General features: G+C 41.2%; 1 protein-coding gene across 2 annotated transcripts in view; it reads left to right on the top strand.

The window, feature by feature from the left end:
* Positions 1 to 16,303, top strand: part of HEPH (hephaestin) — a 995,050-nt gene that overhangs the window by 209,058 nt on the left and 769,689 nt on the right. The gene's annotated exons all lie outside the window — the stretch shown is intronic.

Here is a 16,303-nt window from a genome sequence, read left to right as displayed (position 1 = left end):
AAACCATTTTTCAGATGCAGTTCACAATTAATGCGAACCAGTTTTGTCTACCATCACATTAGAACTAACTTGGCAGTATCTACTTACCTTTGACAAATGAGGTATAAAATAAGATAGCAAATTAAATTAAATTAAATTTCTGTTCCTTTCATTGCCCATCTTCATGCAAGACTGATCAGCATTGAAGACATCCTTATTCATTTTGCAGTCACTCAGCAATTCCCTACTCATAGTACACTGAATTTCTCATCCTTTTAATTCTGAAGAATTAAATCTCTGAGCACAGCAGCAATGGTATCTGTTTATATAGACTTCTTCTCAACTGCCCAGATCTTTGCCTCTTATTTTTGGCCTTTTCCTCATAAAGTTTGTGGTTTTCTATTTTTGGCCTGTTCCTCATAACATCTGTGGTTTTCTGGCAAATCAGTGAGAAGTGAAGTTACTAAATAATGACATACATTTGAGTTTCAGACTTCACACCCTTCAGAAAATGCAAGCCAACACAAATCTCAGTATTCTAGCAACTTTCTAAGTTTATAAGATTAATATTTAAAATCTGTCCAAATTTTTTGATCTTTGCCCCCTATTATTTTAGGCTTTGTCCAGAGTTCTTGCAAGAAGTAGAGACGTATAACCACTGATCATATAAACATTCCAGCTGCCTCCTTCTCTCTGTCTGTCTCTCTCTCTCCTTTACCCTCAGTTTTTCACTCTTATCTATACATGATCCTTAAGTTTACAGAACCATCTTTTCCTCTGTTTAACTGCTTGTTTTAAATGCAGCATATATAAGCATTTTTAGGGGGTAGATTTTCAGCCTGCTATTTGTGACTAGGACTCAACCGTAACGGTAAGATTATGCAATTCTGACATGGAGGATTACTGTGTCATCCATGAACATAATCATATTCTTTGCAGTAAATGAAAAGTGATGTTGCTTCACAAAAGAGTCTAAAGTTTGGGTCAATATTATAATATTTTTTGTACTACTGTGCTTTGTTTGAACATATAATTCATGTTTTGGCCAGTCTACTTATGACATGACCGCATGCAGATCACTGACTGGCTACTACCTTGCTCAGCTTTCATGTAGGCATGCAAACAATGCCCAATGTTAGTCTTCTGTGTAGGAAAAATGTGCAGCAGTGAGAAGAGAAACACAGATTTTGACTGGACAGTAACTACTTGGTGACTGAAGTCTGTGTGTGTCCTTGCTTAGAATGTAACCTGCTGGTCCTACTTAACTGACAGAGTATTCCCCCATCCCACATGACAGTTATGTTATAGTGTTCTATACATTCTTGAATTCCATAACTAATTTTGAACATGTCACCTCTTTAGGATTTTTTTTAAAAACATCCACTTACCTTTCTGTGAAATACTACCTCCTTATAATTGCCCATGAGCTGCCTAGCTTAGGCCTTTTAATGGTGCTCTGTTTCTCTTATCAATGTTTGTTTTTAAATATCACAATGTACTTGGAATTTCCAGATTTCCTTACAATAGTTAAATGTTTCCATCATAGTCACTTGAGGTAATTTCTTTCTGGCTTTTTGACTCATGTAGTCTCTCTTTAGTTGCTGGTGATGGCCATGTATCAGTTTGGTGGCTTCTGAACCACTTTTGCCCTGTTTGCACCACTGTGTTGCTACTTCTAATTTCCTTCCAGTATTGCATTTCTTTTTTAGGTATCACCATCTGGGAGGCAAGATAGTGAGTCATCTGCATTGGAGGAATCTTTCTGAGTTATAGTTTTTCTGACATAGTCAGTTTGTATCTTTAATCACATGAATTTTGAAGGATCAGTATTATCCCCTTCCATTTCCTACAGGCCTATTCCACACAACGGCTGAGCTGACAGCTAAGGGAATGTGAATGAATCATCACCTATGAGTACAGATGCTTGTCCTAAATGGAATGTTGTTTGTTGAGACACTACAGGATCAAAAGACTGGCAATTTGCTAAAAATGCTCTTTGCTGTTTTGTCTGCCTTTCTCAGTCACTATTATTAACCAGAGAAGGTGGAATTCACTCCTGCCTAGCATAATGTAACTGTATAAAACTGTATCGCTAGACATACAATTACAGGAATATAGTATTTTAGTTGCTTAAGCTGCGGTGGTGCAGCGGTAGCGTTGTTGCCTCACAGCAAGAGATTTTCCCGTTTGATTCTCGGCTGGTGCGACTTCTGTGTTGAGTCTGCATGTCCTCCCCACGGTCGAGTGGCATTCAAAATACATGCGTGAATGGGCGTGTCTTCGTTGAAGGTTGGGAGTCGGGCTGGCACCTCGGCACCATCAAATTCTACTGCCCATCATTAGCGGACCGGAGTTCCGCTGTGGCGACCCCTAACCGGGAAAACCCAAAAGAAGAACAAGTTGCTTAAACTGTTCATAGACATGTGGCGGTAGTCCCATGATGGCTTTTTGTTAAGCTAGCATGCTACAGCTTAAGGAGTCTGTTTTTATTTCATTGCTTTGAGAGTTGTATTATCACATTCTACATAGTTCAACTACTAGTTTTTTTTAAATCTTCTGTGATAGCTTATTATTTACACCTAAAACTATAATCTATCAATTATCTGTCAAGGGAGACCTAAATTAATTAAAAGGTTTGGTAAATGAAAATACACTTGTGTAAGTTTACTTACCATAAGAGTAGATGTTTGAATGACACCATTGCAGTAGCCTTCCCTCTACAAGTTATTCCCGCCAAGGATATTTTAATTAATTTATTTATTTTACATTTGTTGACCGGGTTGGTCTGACTGAGCTAGTGGCTCATTTTCAGTAGAGACCCGGGGAGAAAAGCTTCACAGTAAGATACAATGATATGTTAGCTTACCATGATTAGGTAATAACATTTAAGTAAACATACATTTTAAAGAATTTCACTTACTCAAGCAAACAGGCAATTACATGACTGGAAATTACAAGACATTTATGCATACTTGTAAGGTCAAAAGGTGATTGTAGAGAAACAGATGGACTTGTAGGGAGAGATAGAACTTAGGCCATAAGGAAGAAGACAGGTCATGGTGGATGAGTGCAGTGGCAAGTCCAGTTTTTCTTAAAATATTCACGAGTGGCGACTTTGAATTGTTTAGGGTGATTTAGTGACCTGATTTCGAGGGGGTGTTTATTCCAGTAAGCTGCAGGATTGTAACTGTAGAGCAAGTGGCCCATTTGTTTTTAGGTTTAGAAATCTGGAGCAAGTCTTGGTCAGAGCTACGAAGGGATCTAGCAGGAGAGTACTTGGTTAAGAGGGATGTTAGGCTAGGACAAAAGGATGGCACATTTAGTATGGAGTGGACCAGATGAAGTTGGTATAGTTTGAGAAGATGGGGGAATTCTAGCCATTCTAGTTGCTTAAGAGATAAGCAATGGTGTGTCTTATAGGCTTGGTTTGGTTAAAATCTAGCAACCTTGTTGTAGGTGGTTTCTAGTTTGGAGAGGAGTGTAGAGTTTAGATTTGTAAATACGTGGCAGCTGTATAGTAGGGTGGGAAGAAGAAAAGCATGAGAGGGAGTTATTTTGGCCCTATTAGTAAGGAATTTCTTGTTTTGGTACAGATGTCTCAGTTTCTGATGTGTCTTTTTTATGCAATTAGCAATGTGAATATCAAATTTAAGCTGATCGTCTATGGTGACACCCAGTAGCTTTGAAATGGGTTCTACTGAGATGATGGTCTTGTTACAGGATTGGATGGTGAAAGTGGATTTGAGGTTAGAGAGGTTCTTGGGGAGAAAGAGGAGAAGCTTAGTTTTCTTTGGATTGAGAATTAATTTGTTATCACTGAGCCATGCCTCTAAAGAGTTGGATGTCGCTTGAGTTGAAGCTTGAAGGTCGGATGACTTGTCAGCAGTTGTGATGACAGTGGAGTCTTCAGCATACTGCACAAGTGATGAGTGGGGCATGAGGAGTGTAATATAACAGCTGTCTAGGTTCCAAAGCTTCAGGGAACCTTCCATCTGCCCAAACTTATCAAGCAACTTGAGCTGAGCTGACTAAAAGACAAGTTTGGGTGCCAGATCCCTTGGAGTTTTCCTGCAGAGAGAGATAGGGAAGCTGAGACTTGAAAGAACAATGTTAGGAACAACAAAAACAATTATTCACACCCTGGCATAAAAATAACAGGGTTGGTTGGAGAGAGGGAGCAGCTACTGCGCCAGTGATCATTTCAGCATCTACTGTTATGGGTACGTTTACTTACACAACTGTACTATGTTTATCACATTCATCACTACTGCAGTAGCCTTAGCTATACAGGTAGATTACTTTAGCTAATGACATTTGGGAGGCGGAAGGAGAAGAGTCCACGGGCTCATTGAGAATGGTCCTAGTGAAGTCAGACCTGGATCTATAGAGGGAATCAAGCTTATAGTCCTTTGTAAAAGTATGTGCAGAGGACCAAGTAGCAGCTTCTAGAATACTTCTAGAATTCAACCCTTTCCAAAAGCCATATATGAATTCAAGGCCCTGGGAGACTGGGCCTTGACCCTGCCTGGAATAATTTTGTTATGGTGAATCTAACAAAAGGTAATAGCCTTAGACAACCATTTGGAAATAGTCTGTTTTGACACAGGTTGTCCCTTCTTGTGACCTTCACAAGAAATGAACAATTGATTGAAAGATCTGAAAGATTTAGTTCTGTCAAAATAGTACACGAGTTGTCTAGGGGCATCCAGGGTAAGGAGTATCATTTTCCCCTAATTTTTAGGTTTAATAAGAAGATGGGGAGATGGATAGTTTGTTTTAAAGTAAACTCAAAAATCACTTTAGGCATAAAAGAAAGATTAGTTCTCAAAGAAACCATCTTTCTGTGAAAAATGAGGGTTGACTCACCATAACAGCTGGCAACTCAGATACTCTTCTTGAAGAAGTCAGAGCAATCAGTAAAACTATCTTCCATGCTAAGAACCTCAGGTCAACCAGGTTAATTGGTTCAACTAGAGCAAGTGTTAGGTTCTGTAATACAAATTTAAGATCTCAAGGAAGGGGCACTAATTTACTTGGAGGCCTCTTGTGCAAATTTCCTTTTAAAAACATTTTGGCATAGGATTGCATTGAAGGAAGACGATCCATGGGCAGACATGCTGAAATACTCAATAAATGAACCTTGGCAGAGGAATAAGAAAGGTTCTAGGATAGTAACCAACACAAATATTGTAAAACCAGAGAACACCTAGCCCTGAACTGGTGCTGTTTTTGGCACAAACTAGAAAACCTTTATCATATTACTATATAATTTTCTAGTAGCAGCCTTCCTCATTAGTGCCTGTTGCATTTCCTCAGTAAACAAGTGCCTAAAAAGAATTAATACCCTATCATCCAGGCAGTCAATTGAAGCTGACTGATGTTGGGGTGCATCAAACACCCCCAATCTTGTTTGAGTAGATCCAGTCCATAAAGAAACCCACGGAATTGCCCCTGGGCATTTCCAAAAGAAGGGAGTCACTACAATGGTCTTGAAGGATTCTTTCAGAATCTTCAGAAGTACCCTGGATATTAGTGAAAAAGGTAAAAAAGCATACAGGAACATTTCTGTCCAAGGAAAAGAAAAGGCATCTGTCTTCCAAGCCTTCTGCATTGCGTCCCGGAATAGAATACTGTCAGTTGATTGTTCAGAGATGAGGCAAAGAGGACTACTTGAGGAGCTCCTCACAGATAGATCAAATCTTGGAAGGCCACCTGATTTAGTTTTCATTCATGATGGTCTGCCCTGGTCCTGGTCAGCTTATTTGCCACACAATGTAGGATGCCTGTAGAGCATTATGCTGTGAATCTGTGTCCTAAGCTAACATGGCTAGTCTGTAAAGGAGGTATGACCTAGTTCCCCCTGCATGTTAATGTACCACATGACTGTGGTATTGTCTGTAATAACTTGAAGAGGTCCAAGAGACCAAAGATGATTTAGAGAGTTGAGTGAATTGATCAGGGCAAGCATCTATTTGATATTTACATGCTTGCATCTGTCCTTGGTGTACCATACAACCTGCATTTTATCCCTCCTGAAACTGTTCTCCAAGCAAAGTCTGAGGTGTCTGTGGTGACTGACTGCTTTGGAAGAGAGAGGGAGAAGGGGGGAGTTAGATTTAAGGATATTTGTTGTCTCTAGCAAATGATTTCTCTTCTGACAATCTCCGCTACTGGAATTTGAAAAGACAAAGGGTGTTGGTGCTAGGATCAGAGAGACTTCAGATACCATGGTATCTTTTCTATGTGGAGTCTTGATACGGGTATCAAGAGAGTCATAAAAGCCATGATAGCCAAATTCCTGAGGTATTTTCTTGCAGCGTGCAAAGTTTGAGTGGAAAACCTTAGAAGTAGATCTAGATATAGATCTATATATTTTTTTTTTTCCTGTGGAAGAAATACTCTTTGAAACTGACATGTCTAGTAGACAAGAAGAACACAATCCCATGTGAAGGAGTCAAGAAAGAGTTTTGAATGTTCTGTTGGAAAGCCATCTTGTATAAGAGATCTGTCACCCGAGAGAGATAGATTCCTGACACTTTGAAAAAGGCTCTGTAAAGATAAGCAAGTCCTGTAAATATGGAAAAATGTGGATACCCTGTAACCTGCAATGAGCTAGACACTCTGTGAACACTCCTGGTGCAATGGATAGTCCAAAGGGTAAGTTAGAAAACTGATAATGTGATCCAGACCCGCAAAACCTTAAGAAACATTTGAAGTCTGGATGAGCAGAGCTATGCATCTTCTAAATCTATTGTACCAGGAAGCTTGAAAGAGGAAGAAGCGGTAACAGGTTGTGAAATGACATCATTTTGAATTTGGGCAGTATCACAAATACGTTTAGGAGAGAAAAATGCAGAACTGGTCTCTGAGTATTTCCTTTCTGTGGCACCAAGAACACTCTTGAGTAAAAACTCTTCCTCACCTGAGGAGGAGGAGGAACTGTTTCTATCTCTCATTGGGACAGCATGCGATGAAGAACCACAGGAAGCAAGAGAGTCTTATTTGGAAGATGAAGAATGACCTCCTGTAAAGAAGGATTTTCCTCCCACTGCCATTTGTAACCTTGATCAGTAGCATAGATAGGGTTGGGCGAAAGGGGCAACTGCCCTGGGTGTAAAGTGTTGGGGGGCATGGTCAGCTGATCTCAATATCTAATGCAATACTGCTTTTTAAAAGCCAGTATTGCATATGCAGTCAAACATGAATGGTTTAGCAGTCTGTGTGTAGTTTAAAAACTGTAGTAACTGCTTGCTACATTGTTGCAAGCAGTTTGCTACAGTTTACAAAAAGAAATTCTTATTTTAAACAAAGGGAGTAGGGTTGGGAACAGGGCACAGAAACAGGATCCAAATGGCTATGCGGGGAGGGGGGGGGCATGTTTTGCATCTGGCCACCTGGTTGGTGTGGCAGTAGAAGACACGTCTTTTTTTTTTTTTTTTATCTTCAGTGGAAGAGTTGAGGGGTGGGTCATGGATCTGTAAACTTAATACAGTTAAGTGCTTGTTTTACTCCTCACCAGAAGAGCTGCGAGGGCGGCGTGCTGGTTTATGGTACCAGCACAGACAGGGTGCTGGCTCAGCCAGCTATGCTTCAGACCTGGATGAATGATCTCCAGAATCCATTTATCTGAGGCTATCTGTTCATAAAGAAAAAATGGAAATTCAGACTTTCTGGAATAAAAAAGGGGCCAGGGTGGGAGGGGGTCACAGAGTCTCATGAACAGTCATTTATACTTGTTTTACTGCCCTTGGTTTCAGGAGGTTCGAGGCTTCTTTTTGGAACTCCTTGCCATTTCTTCTTAAATGGGTGTTTACCTTTATTTTGCTGATACTGTTTATTCTGCTTTTTGCCAAAACTGGACGAGCAGTTAGACATTTAGTTTTTGGCCCCTCTGCTTCAGAGTTGACCAAAAAGTATGATAAAAGAGGTAAGCTGATCAAGAGAATCTCTAAGACTTTTCAGACCTCTTTTTTCAAATGTTCTAAGGGATTCTCTATCCAAGGGAGAATTTAAAATATTATTTTTAATATAATCTGGGAGATTCTGAGAACACATCCATGCAAACCTCCTCAAAACAATACCAGTGTCCAGACCAAACTTTTACATATGAGCATGCTGCATGACAATTCAAAATTCTGATCATCAAAGTTGCAGAAATATATACTTTTTTCATATTTATTAATAATTTTTACATCCTTATCAGAAAAAGTAGAATTGGAATGAACCATGTGTTTAGCAGAAGTGGGATCAACTAAAGCTATATCTGCTTTATCCGGTTAGTGAATAGTGTATAAAAACTTAGTAGACTGATGAACTTTATACATACAATCTGCTTTTTAGGAGCAGCTGGCTGACTGTCAGGAAAATTGCAGGCAGTAACACACACATCCTCTAGAGCAAACAGAATAGGAGGAACAGGTTTAGGTTCTCGAAAGGTTCTGGAATTTCCTTCTGCAACAATTCACAGGGAGTGAGAAACCTCAGTGTTCTCCTAATGAAAACACTGGCACATTCTAGCAATAGTCTCAGAGAAAGATAAAACTCCAAAGGAAAATAAGAAACCAAGCTCTCCTCTGAATCTAAATCAGAAATTTGAGGAGAAAATGCTGTATCTGCCCCTTCATCTTTGTGTTTAGATTCAGAATTTTGAATCTCTTCAGGAAAAGAAGTATCCCTCTTTCTTTTACCAGAAACTACTTTATAAGAAGAATCAATGGCCTGAATTAAACCCTTTGCCAGACCCAGTAAACTACTCCTGTCTAAGGAAATTTGAGGATAAGTAGACACATGCTTAGTTTTTTGTTTCTTTTTGACAGGATAAATGGAGCCAGCTGTGTTAGTAATGGCGACAGCAACTTCCCCGGAGATGGGCATAGCATTCTGGCACAACAGGGAAACCTTCCCTGCTCTCTCTTACAGGACCAGCAACAGTGGCTCTCCCTTGGCCCCTGAGGGGATCCCAACAACTGCAGAGCCCCAATCTATAGTAGCTGTAGTTCCTACACCAGAGGGATCTGGGGTATAGGATGAGTGGTCTGAGGTAAAACAAATAGCCACATTACAATCACCCACCTGCAGCTGAGGCAAATTTGTAGCCTGCTGTGGTGGCAAAGGGTGTTTGCTTAGCTTTTTTTATGTGGCTGGAAGAAGGACCAACTGTACGGCCAGTAGTTTGTTTTATGGTCAGTCCAAAAATGGTGTCTGTTTTCTGCAGAAGACAAACAGCAAATGGTGGTAAAACAAAAACTAAAGTCTTTAAAAAGTCACTTTTTTTCCACAAAAAAAACACAGTAAAAAACAATTTAAAACACATTGAAGGCCCTCCAAAAGTAAAATCTGCACATTTTCCACAGAAAAAATGTTTTTCATTTACGTTATACAACTTTTAACTGAAAGTTAAAAAAGAGTGGCCCCTCTTAAAAGTGTGATAGTCTTGTGACAGTCCAGTAAAACACAAAACTCCTAGAAATAACTTCACTGAATAGGAAAGTGATAAAAAACACACAATATTTAGAAAAGGCCGTCCGCTGATCCTTGAAAGCCTTAGAGGAGCATAGTGTTTGGTGGTAGTAAAGTCTGAAGGGCTTAGTGTCCAAACCTGTCTTTTAGTCAGCTTGAGCTGCTCAATAGTTTGGGAGCATGGAATGTGCTCTGAAGCTTTATAAGCTTGCAGGATGTTATATCCTTGGCTGGATATATCCCACATAGCTAAGCTACTACAGCAGTTATCAGTGTGGTGAATATGCACACGTGTTCTCAGCTTCCTGCAAGACACAGCAACCACTGAAGCTGCATGACTTATTTGCTGTGGATCCTTGTAGTCACATATTATATTGTGACAGATGTGGATAGTAGGAGCTTGCAATTTAAATTACAGAATCACCTTGCCACCATACCTCTCAACCTCTTAGATAAAGAAGTCTGGACAAAAACATAAATAATGGTGGGATAAAGGCCCAAACATAGTGTACATTTTTAAATATTGCTGTTACAAAGTTAGAAAATAGTCAGATTAACAGGTTTTGCATTAGAATGAATTTTAAGATGGGTATGAAGTCTGAAACTCAAATGTCTGTCATTATTTTCTGACTTAAATCTTCAATGATTTGCCAGTGATTTGCTAGAAAACCACAGTTTTATAAAAAACTGGAACAAAAAATATGAGGCAAAAATCTGGATATTCTGCGAAAATCTGTACAGTTGAGAGGTATGCTTGCCACTGTCCCAGAGAAACAGTAATTTTGAAGTTAGAAAAAATAAAGAAGAGAGGAGGTACAGTTTTCTGGGCATACTGTGGAGGTACAGGTGTCTTTGGGCATTTTATTTCAAGATAAACTTATGTTTTGCGCTAGTTCATAGGGCAGACCCATTGAAGTTCCCCACCTTCAGAAATGGAGTCTTAGGCACTCTTGTTTTGAAACCCATGCATTTTAAAACTACACAGGACATTCTACCATCAGCTGCTTACAACTTCAGATGTTTTTATCATATGATTATTCTGATTCTCAATGCCAAAGCTGCAGCATACCGTCTAGCATTCAACCAGTTATTATTTTTGCACAATTGATACAGTTATATCTGTTAGCAGGCTCCCGCAGCTTTGGACATTATACTCAATACAATAAAAATATTATCCACTGTGTGGTTCACATGATCTGCAGGTAACTATTATTCATTTTTACATGCTACCATCTGTGCATTTTTTGTAACTGAACTTAAGTAAATATTAGATTTACTTAACAGTACTGCATTAAGACTGGCCTCCTATTTCTGGCACAGTTCATTCTTTTTTTCTGTTTTCTTTCTTCAGTTAAAAAAATATTTCTGTTTTCATGATGCTCCTTTCAGTTTCATCCCTAAGCCTTTGGATGACATAGCCTTCTCTTCCGATCCTGCCAGCTAAAGCACTGAGCTACTTCTTTTTCCAGAAGTGCATCATAGCTGGATCACTGATGTGGATACTGTAGGCAGAATGGCTACATGACCTTTGGACTAAAGCAGTACTGGCAGTTGACCTACTTAACTTTAAAAAGTGTGATAAAAGAGGTAAGCTGATCACCTGTGAAACATTATGCTTTCTTGATAGGTGAACTTATAGCAGTGGCACTGCTATCTCCTTTCAAACCAAGCACAGCTAGCTTTTGAGAGGTTGAAATGATAGAATTCTCCAAAACTGCCTTTTTGTCAATTTCATTAAAATTCTATGGAGACCAAATTGCTAGGAAATAAAATGAGAAATGGGAAATGGCAAAACTGTGAATTTTAGGACTGACATATTTTTCTGCATTTGTTAATGTTTAAACTTCCATCGTTGTTCATTAATCTGCTCCTCCTCCTCCTCGATTAGTACTTAAGAATTGAGTAAAGGCTTTTTTTTGAGATCAGGCTATGTTTTTGTGGCAACAAAAATAAGTAATCTCCGTTGTATCCCTGAAGTCTCAAAACAACCCACTAAAGTGTAGTGGGTCTAAAAACAAAACAGTGTAAGAAACTTCTCTGTGTGGAAGATTTTCAGTCCATATATTTCTAGTTAATCACTGTATATAATCAGATCAGACAATAGTAGTAGAAGTAGTGAATGTAAACTGGCACCTTGGCATTTGTGAAAATCTACTGCCAATCATTAGCGGACCAGAGTTCCGCTGTGGCCACCCCTAACCGGGAAAAGCCAAAAGACAACAACAACAACATTATACACTGTTTCTACATATTTCATTAATTTTTCATAATTATTTATAAATATTTAGCAATAAAGAATTAATTGATTTATTGATGGCAGTAATTGTATTTAAAGGGAGGGAAGTATGGGATATGTATTTATCTGAAGTAGTCTCAGTTTTTTGGGCCGAAAAACATGATGATGCAAGTTAAGTGTTTAATATATGTTTTTTTATGCTCGAAGTTTATTCTACAGATCTTTTGGACTTTTTATCATTGGTGGAGTTTTTTCTTGCACCTCTGCAGTGCTTCATATATTTTTGTTGGTATAGTTCGCTCTCACAGCACTGATTTTTCCACATGGTTTTTGCATAAGACTTGCACTTCGGCTGTCTTTGTGGACCATATTTTAAAGGAGTCTTTAAATAATGCTCAACACAGGGATGCCTTTGATTTCCATACGAAGTCCACCCGCAGTTTTTTGACACGTTATTTTTTCTACAATTGTCGTTGTAGATTTATTCACTAGTATCCCTCATAAGGACGGTCTTGAAATATTTCACTCCGGTATTGTTAACTCACAGACCTCGACAATGGTTAAATTAACTTCTTAGTAGAAGTTATGGACCTTATTTTGTCCAAAAACTGTATCTTGTTTGGAGGTGAATTTTTTCACCAGATTAAATTCGTTGTAATGGGGCCAACTATGCCCCCGTATAAGCGAACCTAGATGTCCTTCAAGAATGCAACTGCAGTCATAACATATGAGTTGTCCTGCCTCAGGCAGCCCTCGGTTGGCTGAATTCCAAAGTCTGGGTCCGGCGTTGGCTGGTGTCGCCTCCTCTCCGACGTCACAACGGCTGGAGTATAAAGGCATCGGCCGACGCCATCTTCTTCAGTCTTTCTTGCCGCGCGGTGCCCGAAGCAGAAGCAGTTCGCAAGTGCCGGTCGGTCAGCTCCTGTATTTTCAGTACTGAAGTCATCTAAAAGCTAAGTACCCCATTGGGCAACATTTATTCTTGCCTCAGCTGATGTCAGAACAAATTGAGAAAGTTAATAATTGTGTGTCTTGTGGTAAACAAATACCTCATAAGGACTTCCATTCTCTCTGCCTTCCTTGCCTGGGCCCAGACCATGACGTCTCGGCCTGTGCTGCCTGTGCTTGCTTTAATAAGCGCACTCTCAGGCGCCGGGCAGAATTCGCCGAGGACTTTTTCGGTGAATCCTTTGTGTATATCATGCCGTCGGATCTACCGACAACCCAATCTGCTAAAAAACGCAAGGACCGGGACCGACATCCTCAGCCCGCGTCCACTACCGATGCTACTCCCAAATCCTCGGCTAGCACTCTGGTCCCCTCGGAAGTGGTATATCAACCGCTCCAGGCCGGCGACACAGCGTTAACACGACCTTCGGTCTCGGAGATCTCTCCGGTGCCGGTTGTGGATTTTCCTCCGGAAACCGAGGTTCTGGATCTACCCGACACCATTCCTGTGGACAAGGTAACGCCTGCACGTGGGGCTGCTAGGCCTCCTGTTTCCATGTCCATCAAAGCCTTTGCACGTGCTAAGGCCGCTAGTCAGGCCAAGGCCCATCCTAACCTTCCCAGGCCCCTTCATCTGATAAGCAGATCATGTCTCTGGCTGCAGACCTTATTTCCCTTATCAGGGGGTCTCAACCTCATCCGGACAGGGGTTCTCAGCCACCTGCAGAAAAAAGGCCTAGAACTGAGCAGGCGGACAACCTCTCCTCGGATGAAACCTCTGGGGATTCAGAGCATTCTCATGCCCAAGAAGAACCCTTCCAGGCCTACGAGGACTCTGATGCAGAGGAATCAATTCCCTCTGCCTCCCCTCTAGAGGATTTCTCTTTTGGTGAAGTCCTGCATTCCATGAGGGAACATTTTCAATGGCAGGGTCAGGAATTCTCTGACTCCAGGAAAAGGCTTCGTACTTTCCTCAAGCTTCCCCAGCACAGACCCTTGGCTATCCCTCCAGTTATGGATGTTTTGGATGATGTTTACCCTGACTCCAGTGCCAACCCTGATTCTCTTTCTCCTGCTCCTGTCAAGCCGGACAGATATTACAGGGTCCCTGACACTCACAAGCACCTTTTTAAGGCTCACTCTGTGGACCTAGAAACTATTTCACAGGGCCCCAAGGGAGTGGCTTCCTCCTCTGCCAAAAACCCACTGCCAGCTGACAGAGAAGCAAGGTCCCTGGAGAGATGGGGTAAAAAAGTATATACCTCTACTACTTTAGCCATGAGGTCTCTTAACTGCCTTTTTCACATGTTTCAGTACCAAGATTTTCTCCTAGATGATTTACAGAAAAAGTTAGCCTCTCCTGAGCCTATTGATAAAAAGGCACTGCAGGATCATATTCATAATACTCAGCAGGTTAGTAACCATTTTCTGCAGTGTGGTTATGATGCACTGGAAGCTTCATGCAGGGCAGTTATGACTGGGGCTGTAATACGTAGACATGCTTGGTTGAAGGATCAGTCTTTGCCTGACCATGTTAAAGTAAAGTTACTGGATGCACCACTGGAAAAACAAAAGCTTTTTGGTGCTACTGCACAAGATGTATTGAAATCCATAGAGGAAAAAGCAAAGTCAGTACAGACAGTCAAGGATTTCCTTCAGGTTCAGCCACCCAGATTCAGCAAAAACTGGCCCTCCAAGAATTGGTCCTTCCCCGGCTCTGACAAGTTTCAAAGGGGAAAAAGCAGACGTGGTTGAGGTAGAGGGCAATACCGAGGATCTTACAGGGGACGCCAATGGCAACCTCCAAATCAAAGAAGTGGCGCAGACAATTCAGCTGCACCACAAGGACAATCACAATGACTTGACTTTCGTACCGCCTACAAAGGTTCAAAGAGAAGCACCTTTGGGTGGAAAATTAGGCTTATTCTCACAAAACTGGCATATCTTAACCAAGGACAATTGGATTCTGGATTTGATAGACAAAGGTTACAGATTCCACTTCCACACATTACCAATAAAACAGGGCATGCCAACCCTGCCACATCATCAAAGGGCAGAGGCACTCACTCAAGTTTCCAAGCTATTAAGTATAAAAGCAATAGAAAGGGTTCCTCCTCAGGAACAAGGCCAGGGATTTTATTCAAGATTGTTCCTTGTTCCAAGAAAAGAAAACAAGTGGAGACCCATACTGGACTTGTCAACTCTAAACACTTTCCTCATTGTGCCAAAGTTCAAAATGCTGATGTTGCAGCAACTTCTTCCCATGTTGGGCAAGGGGTCTTGGCTGGTCACTCTGGACCTCAAGGAGGCATACCTGCATGTCCCAATCAGACAAAGCTGCAGAAGATACCTCAGATTTCTTGCAGGGACAGAGCATTATCAATTCTCAGCATTGCCGTTTGGCTTATCTACTGCGCCCAGAGTGTTCACGAAATGCCTGGCATCAGTAGTGGCACACAGCAGACTGCAGGGGATTCAAATATACCCCTACTTGGATGACTGTCTCATACAAGCAGACAACAAACAAACCTTAAAAGGGAATTTGGACTATGTCATGCATCTATTGCAGGCCTTGGGATACACAGTCAACATTCAGAAGTCAAACTTACTACCATCCCAACAAATTATATTCCTAGGAGCCAAACTGGACACGGAAAAACAAATGGCCTACCTCACAGAGGAAAAACAGCAGCATTTACCAGAGTACTTCAAAGGCCTAGCAAAGCTTTCCCAGCTGACTGCAAGGAAAATCCTGCAGGCCCTGGGCTTCATGGCATCTTGCATCCTTCTGATACCTTTGGCAAGACTTCATATGAGAAAGCTGCAATGGTATCTAAAAAACTTATGGTCTCAACACAGCAACAGCCTAGAGGACATAATCCCAATTATTCCATGTCTGCAGAAGGAATTTCTATGGTGGGCTCAAGCCAGTCAACTAAACGAAGGCATGCCTTTCAACAGACCTCAAGCAGACCAAATGATAACAACAGACACCTCAGACCATGGATGGGGGGCGCACATGGCGGGCAGATGCATTCGTGGTCTTTGGACGCCAAAGGAAAGACATCTGCACATAAACCAAAAGGAGGTGTTGGCAGTGATACATGCCATCGAGACTTTCGAAAAAACACTAAGACAGGGACATCTGCTAATAAGGACAGACAACACTACTGTCATGTGGTACATAAACAAGCAGGGAGGCACTCATTCTTACCCCCTCTGCAGACTAACAATGCTTCTCTTTGAAAAATCCCTGAGCCTGAGGATACATTTACAATCCCAGTTTGTACCAGGCAAGGACAATGTACTGGCGGACAATCTGAGCAGAAATTTCATGGATCCACACGAATGGATGCTGCACCCTCACATTTTCTCTCAATTGGCAAGGACATGGGGAAGACCGGACGTAGATCTTTTTGCTTCCCACTTAAATCACCACCTGGAAAAGTTCTGCACAAGGACTCACCACCCTCTAGCTTGGAAAACGGATGCTCTCTCCTTCAGCTGGAATTCTCTAAAAATGTATGCATTCCCTCCCCTACCTCTGCTGACCAAGGTGATACTGAAGATCAAAGCAGAACAACCAACAGGCATCTTGATAGCTCCAGACTGGCCGAGGCAACACTGGTACCCATTGCTATTGACCATAACTCGGACCAAGCCATGGCCTCTGACCCTATG

This window comes from Protopterus annectens, chromosome 15.part0 (genome assembly GCF_019279795.1).
Source record: "Protopterus annectens isolate FY-2018-M chromosome 15.part0, PAN1.0, whole genome shotgun sequence".
Lineage (NCBI taxonomy): Eukaryota > Metazoa > Chordata > Ceratodontiformes > Protopteridae > Protopterus > Protopterus annectens.
This window is presented reverse-complemented; position numbering and strand designations above follow the sequence as displayed.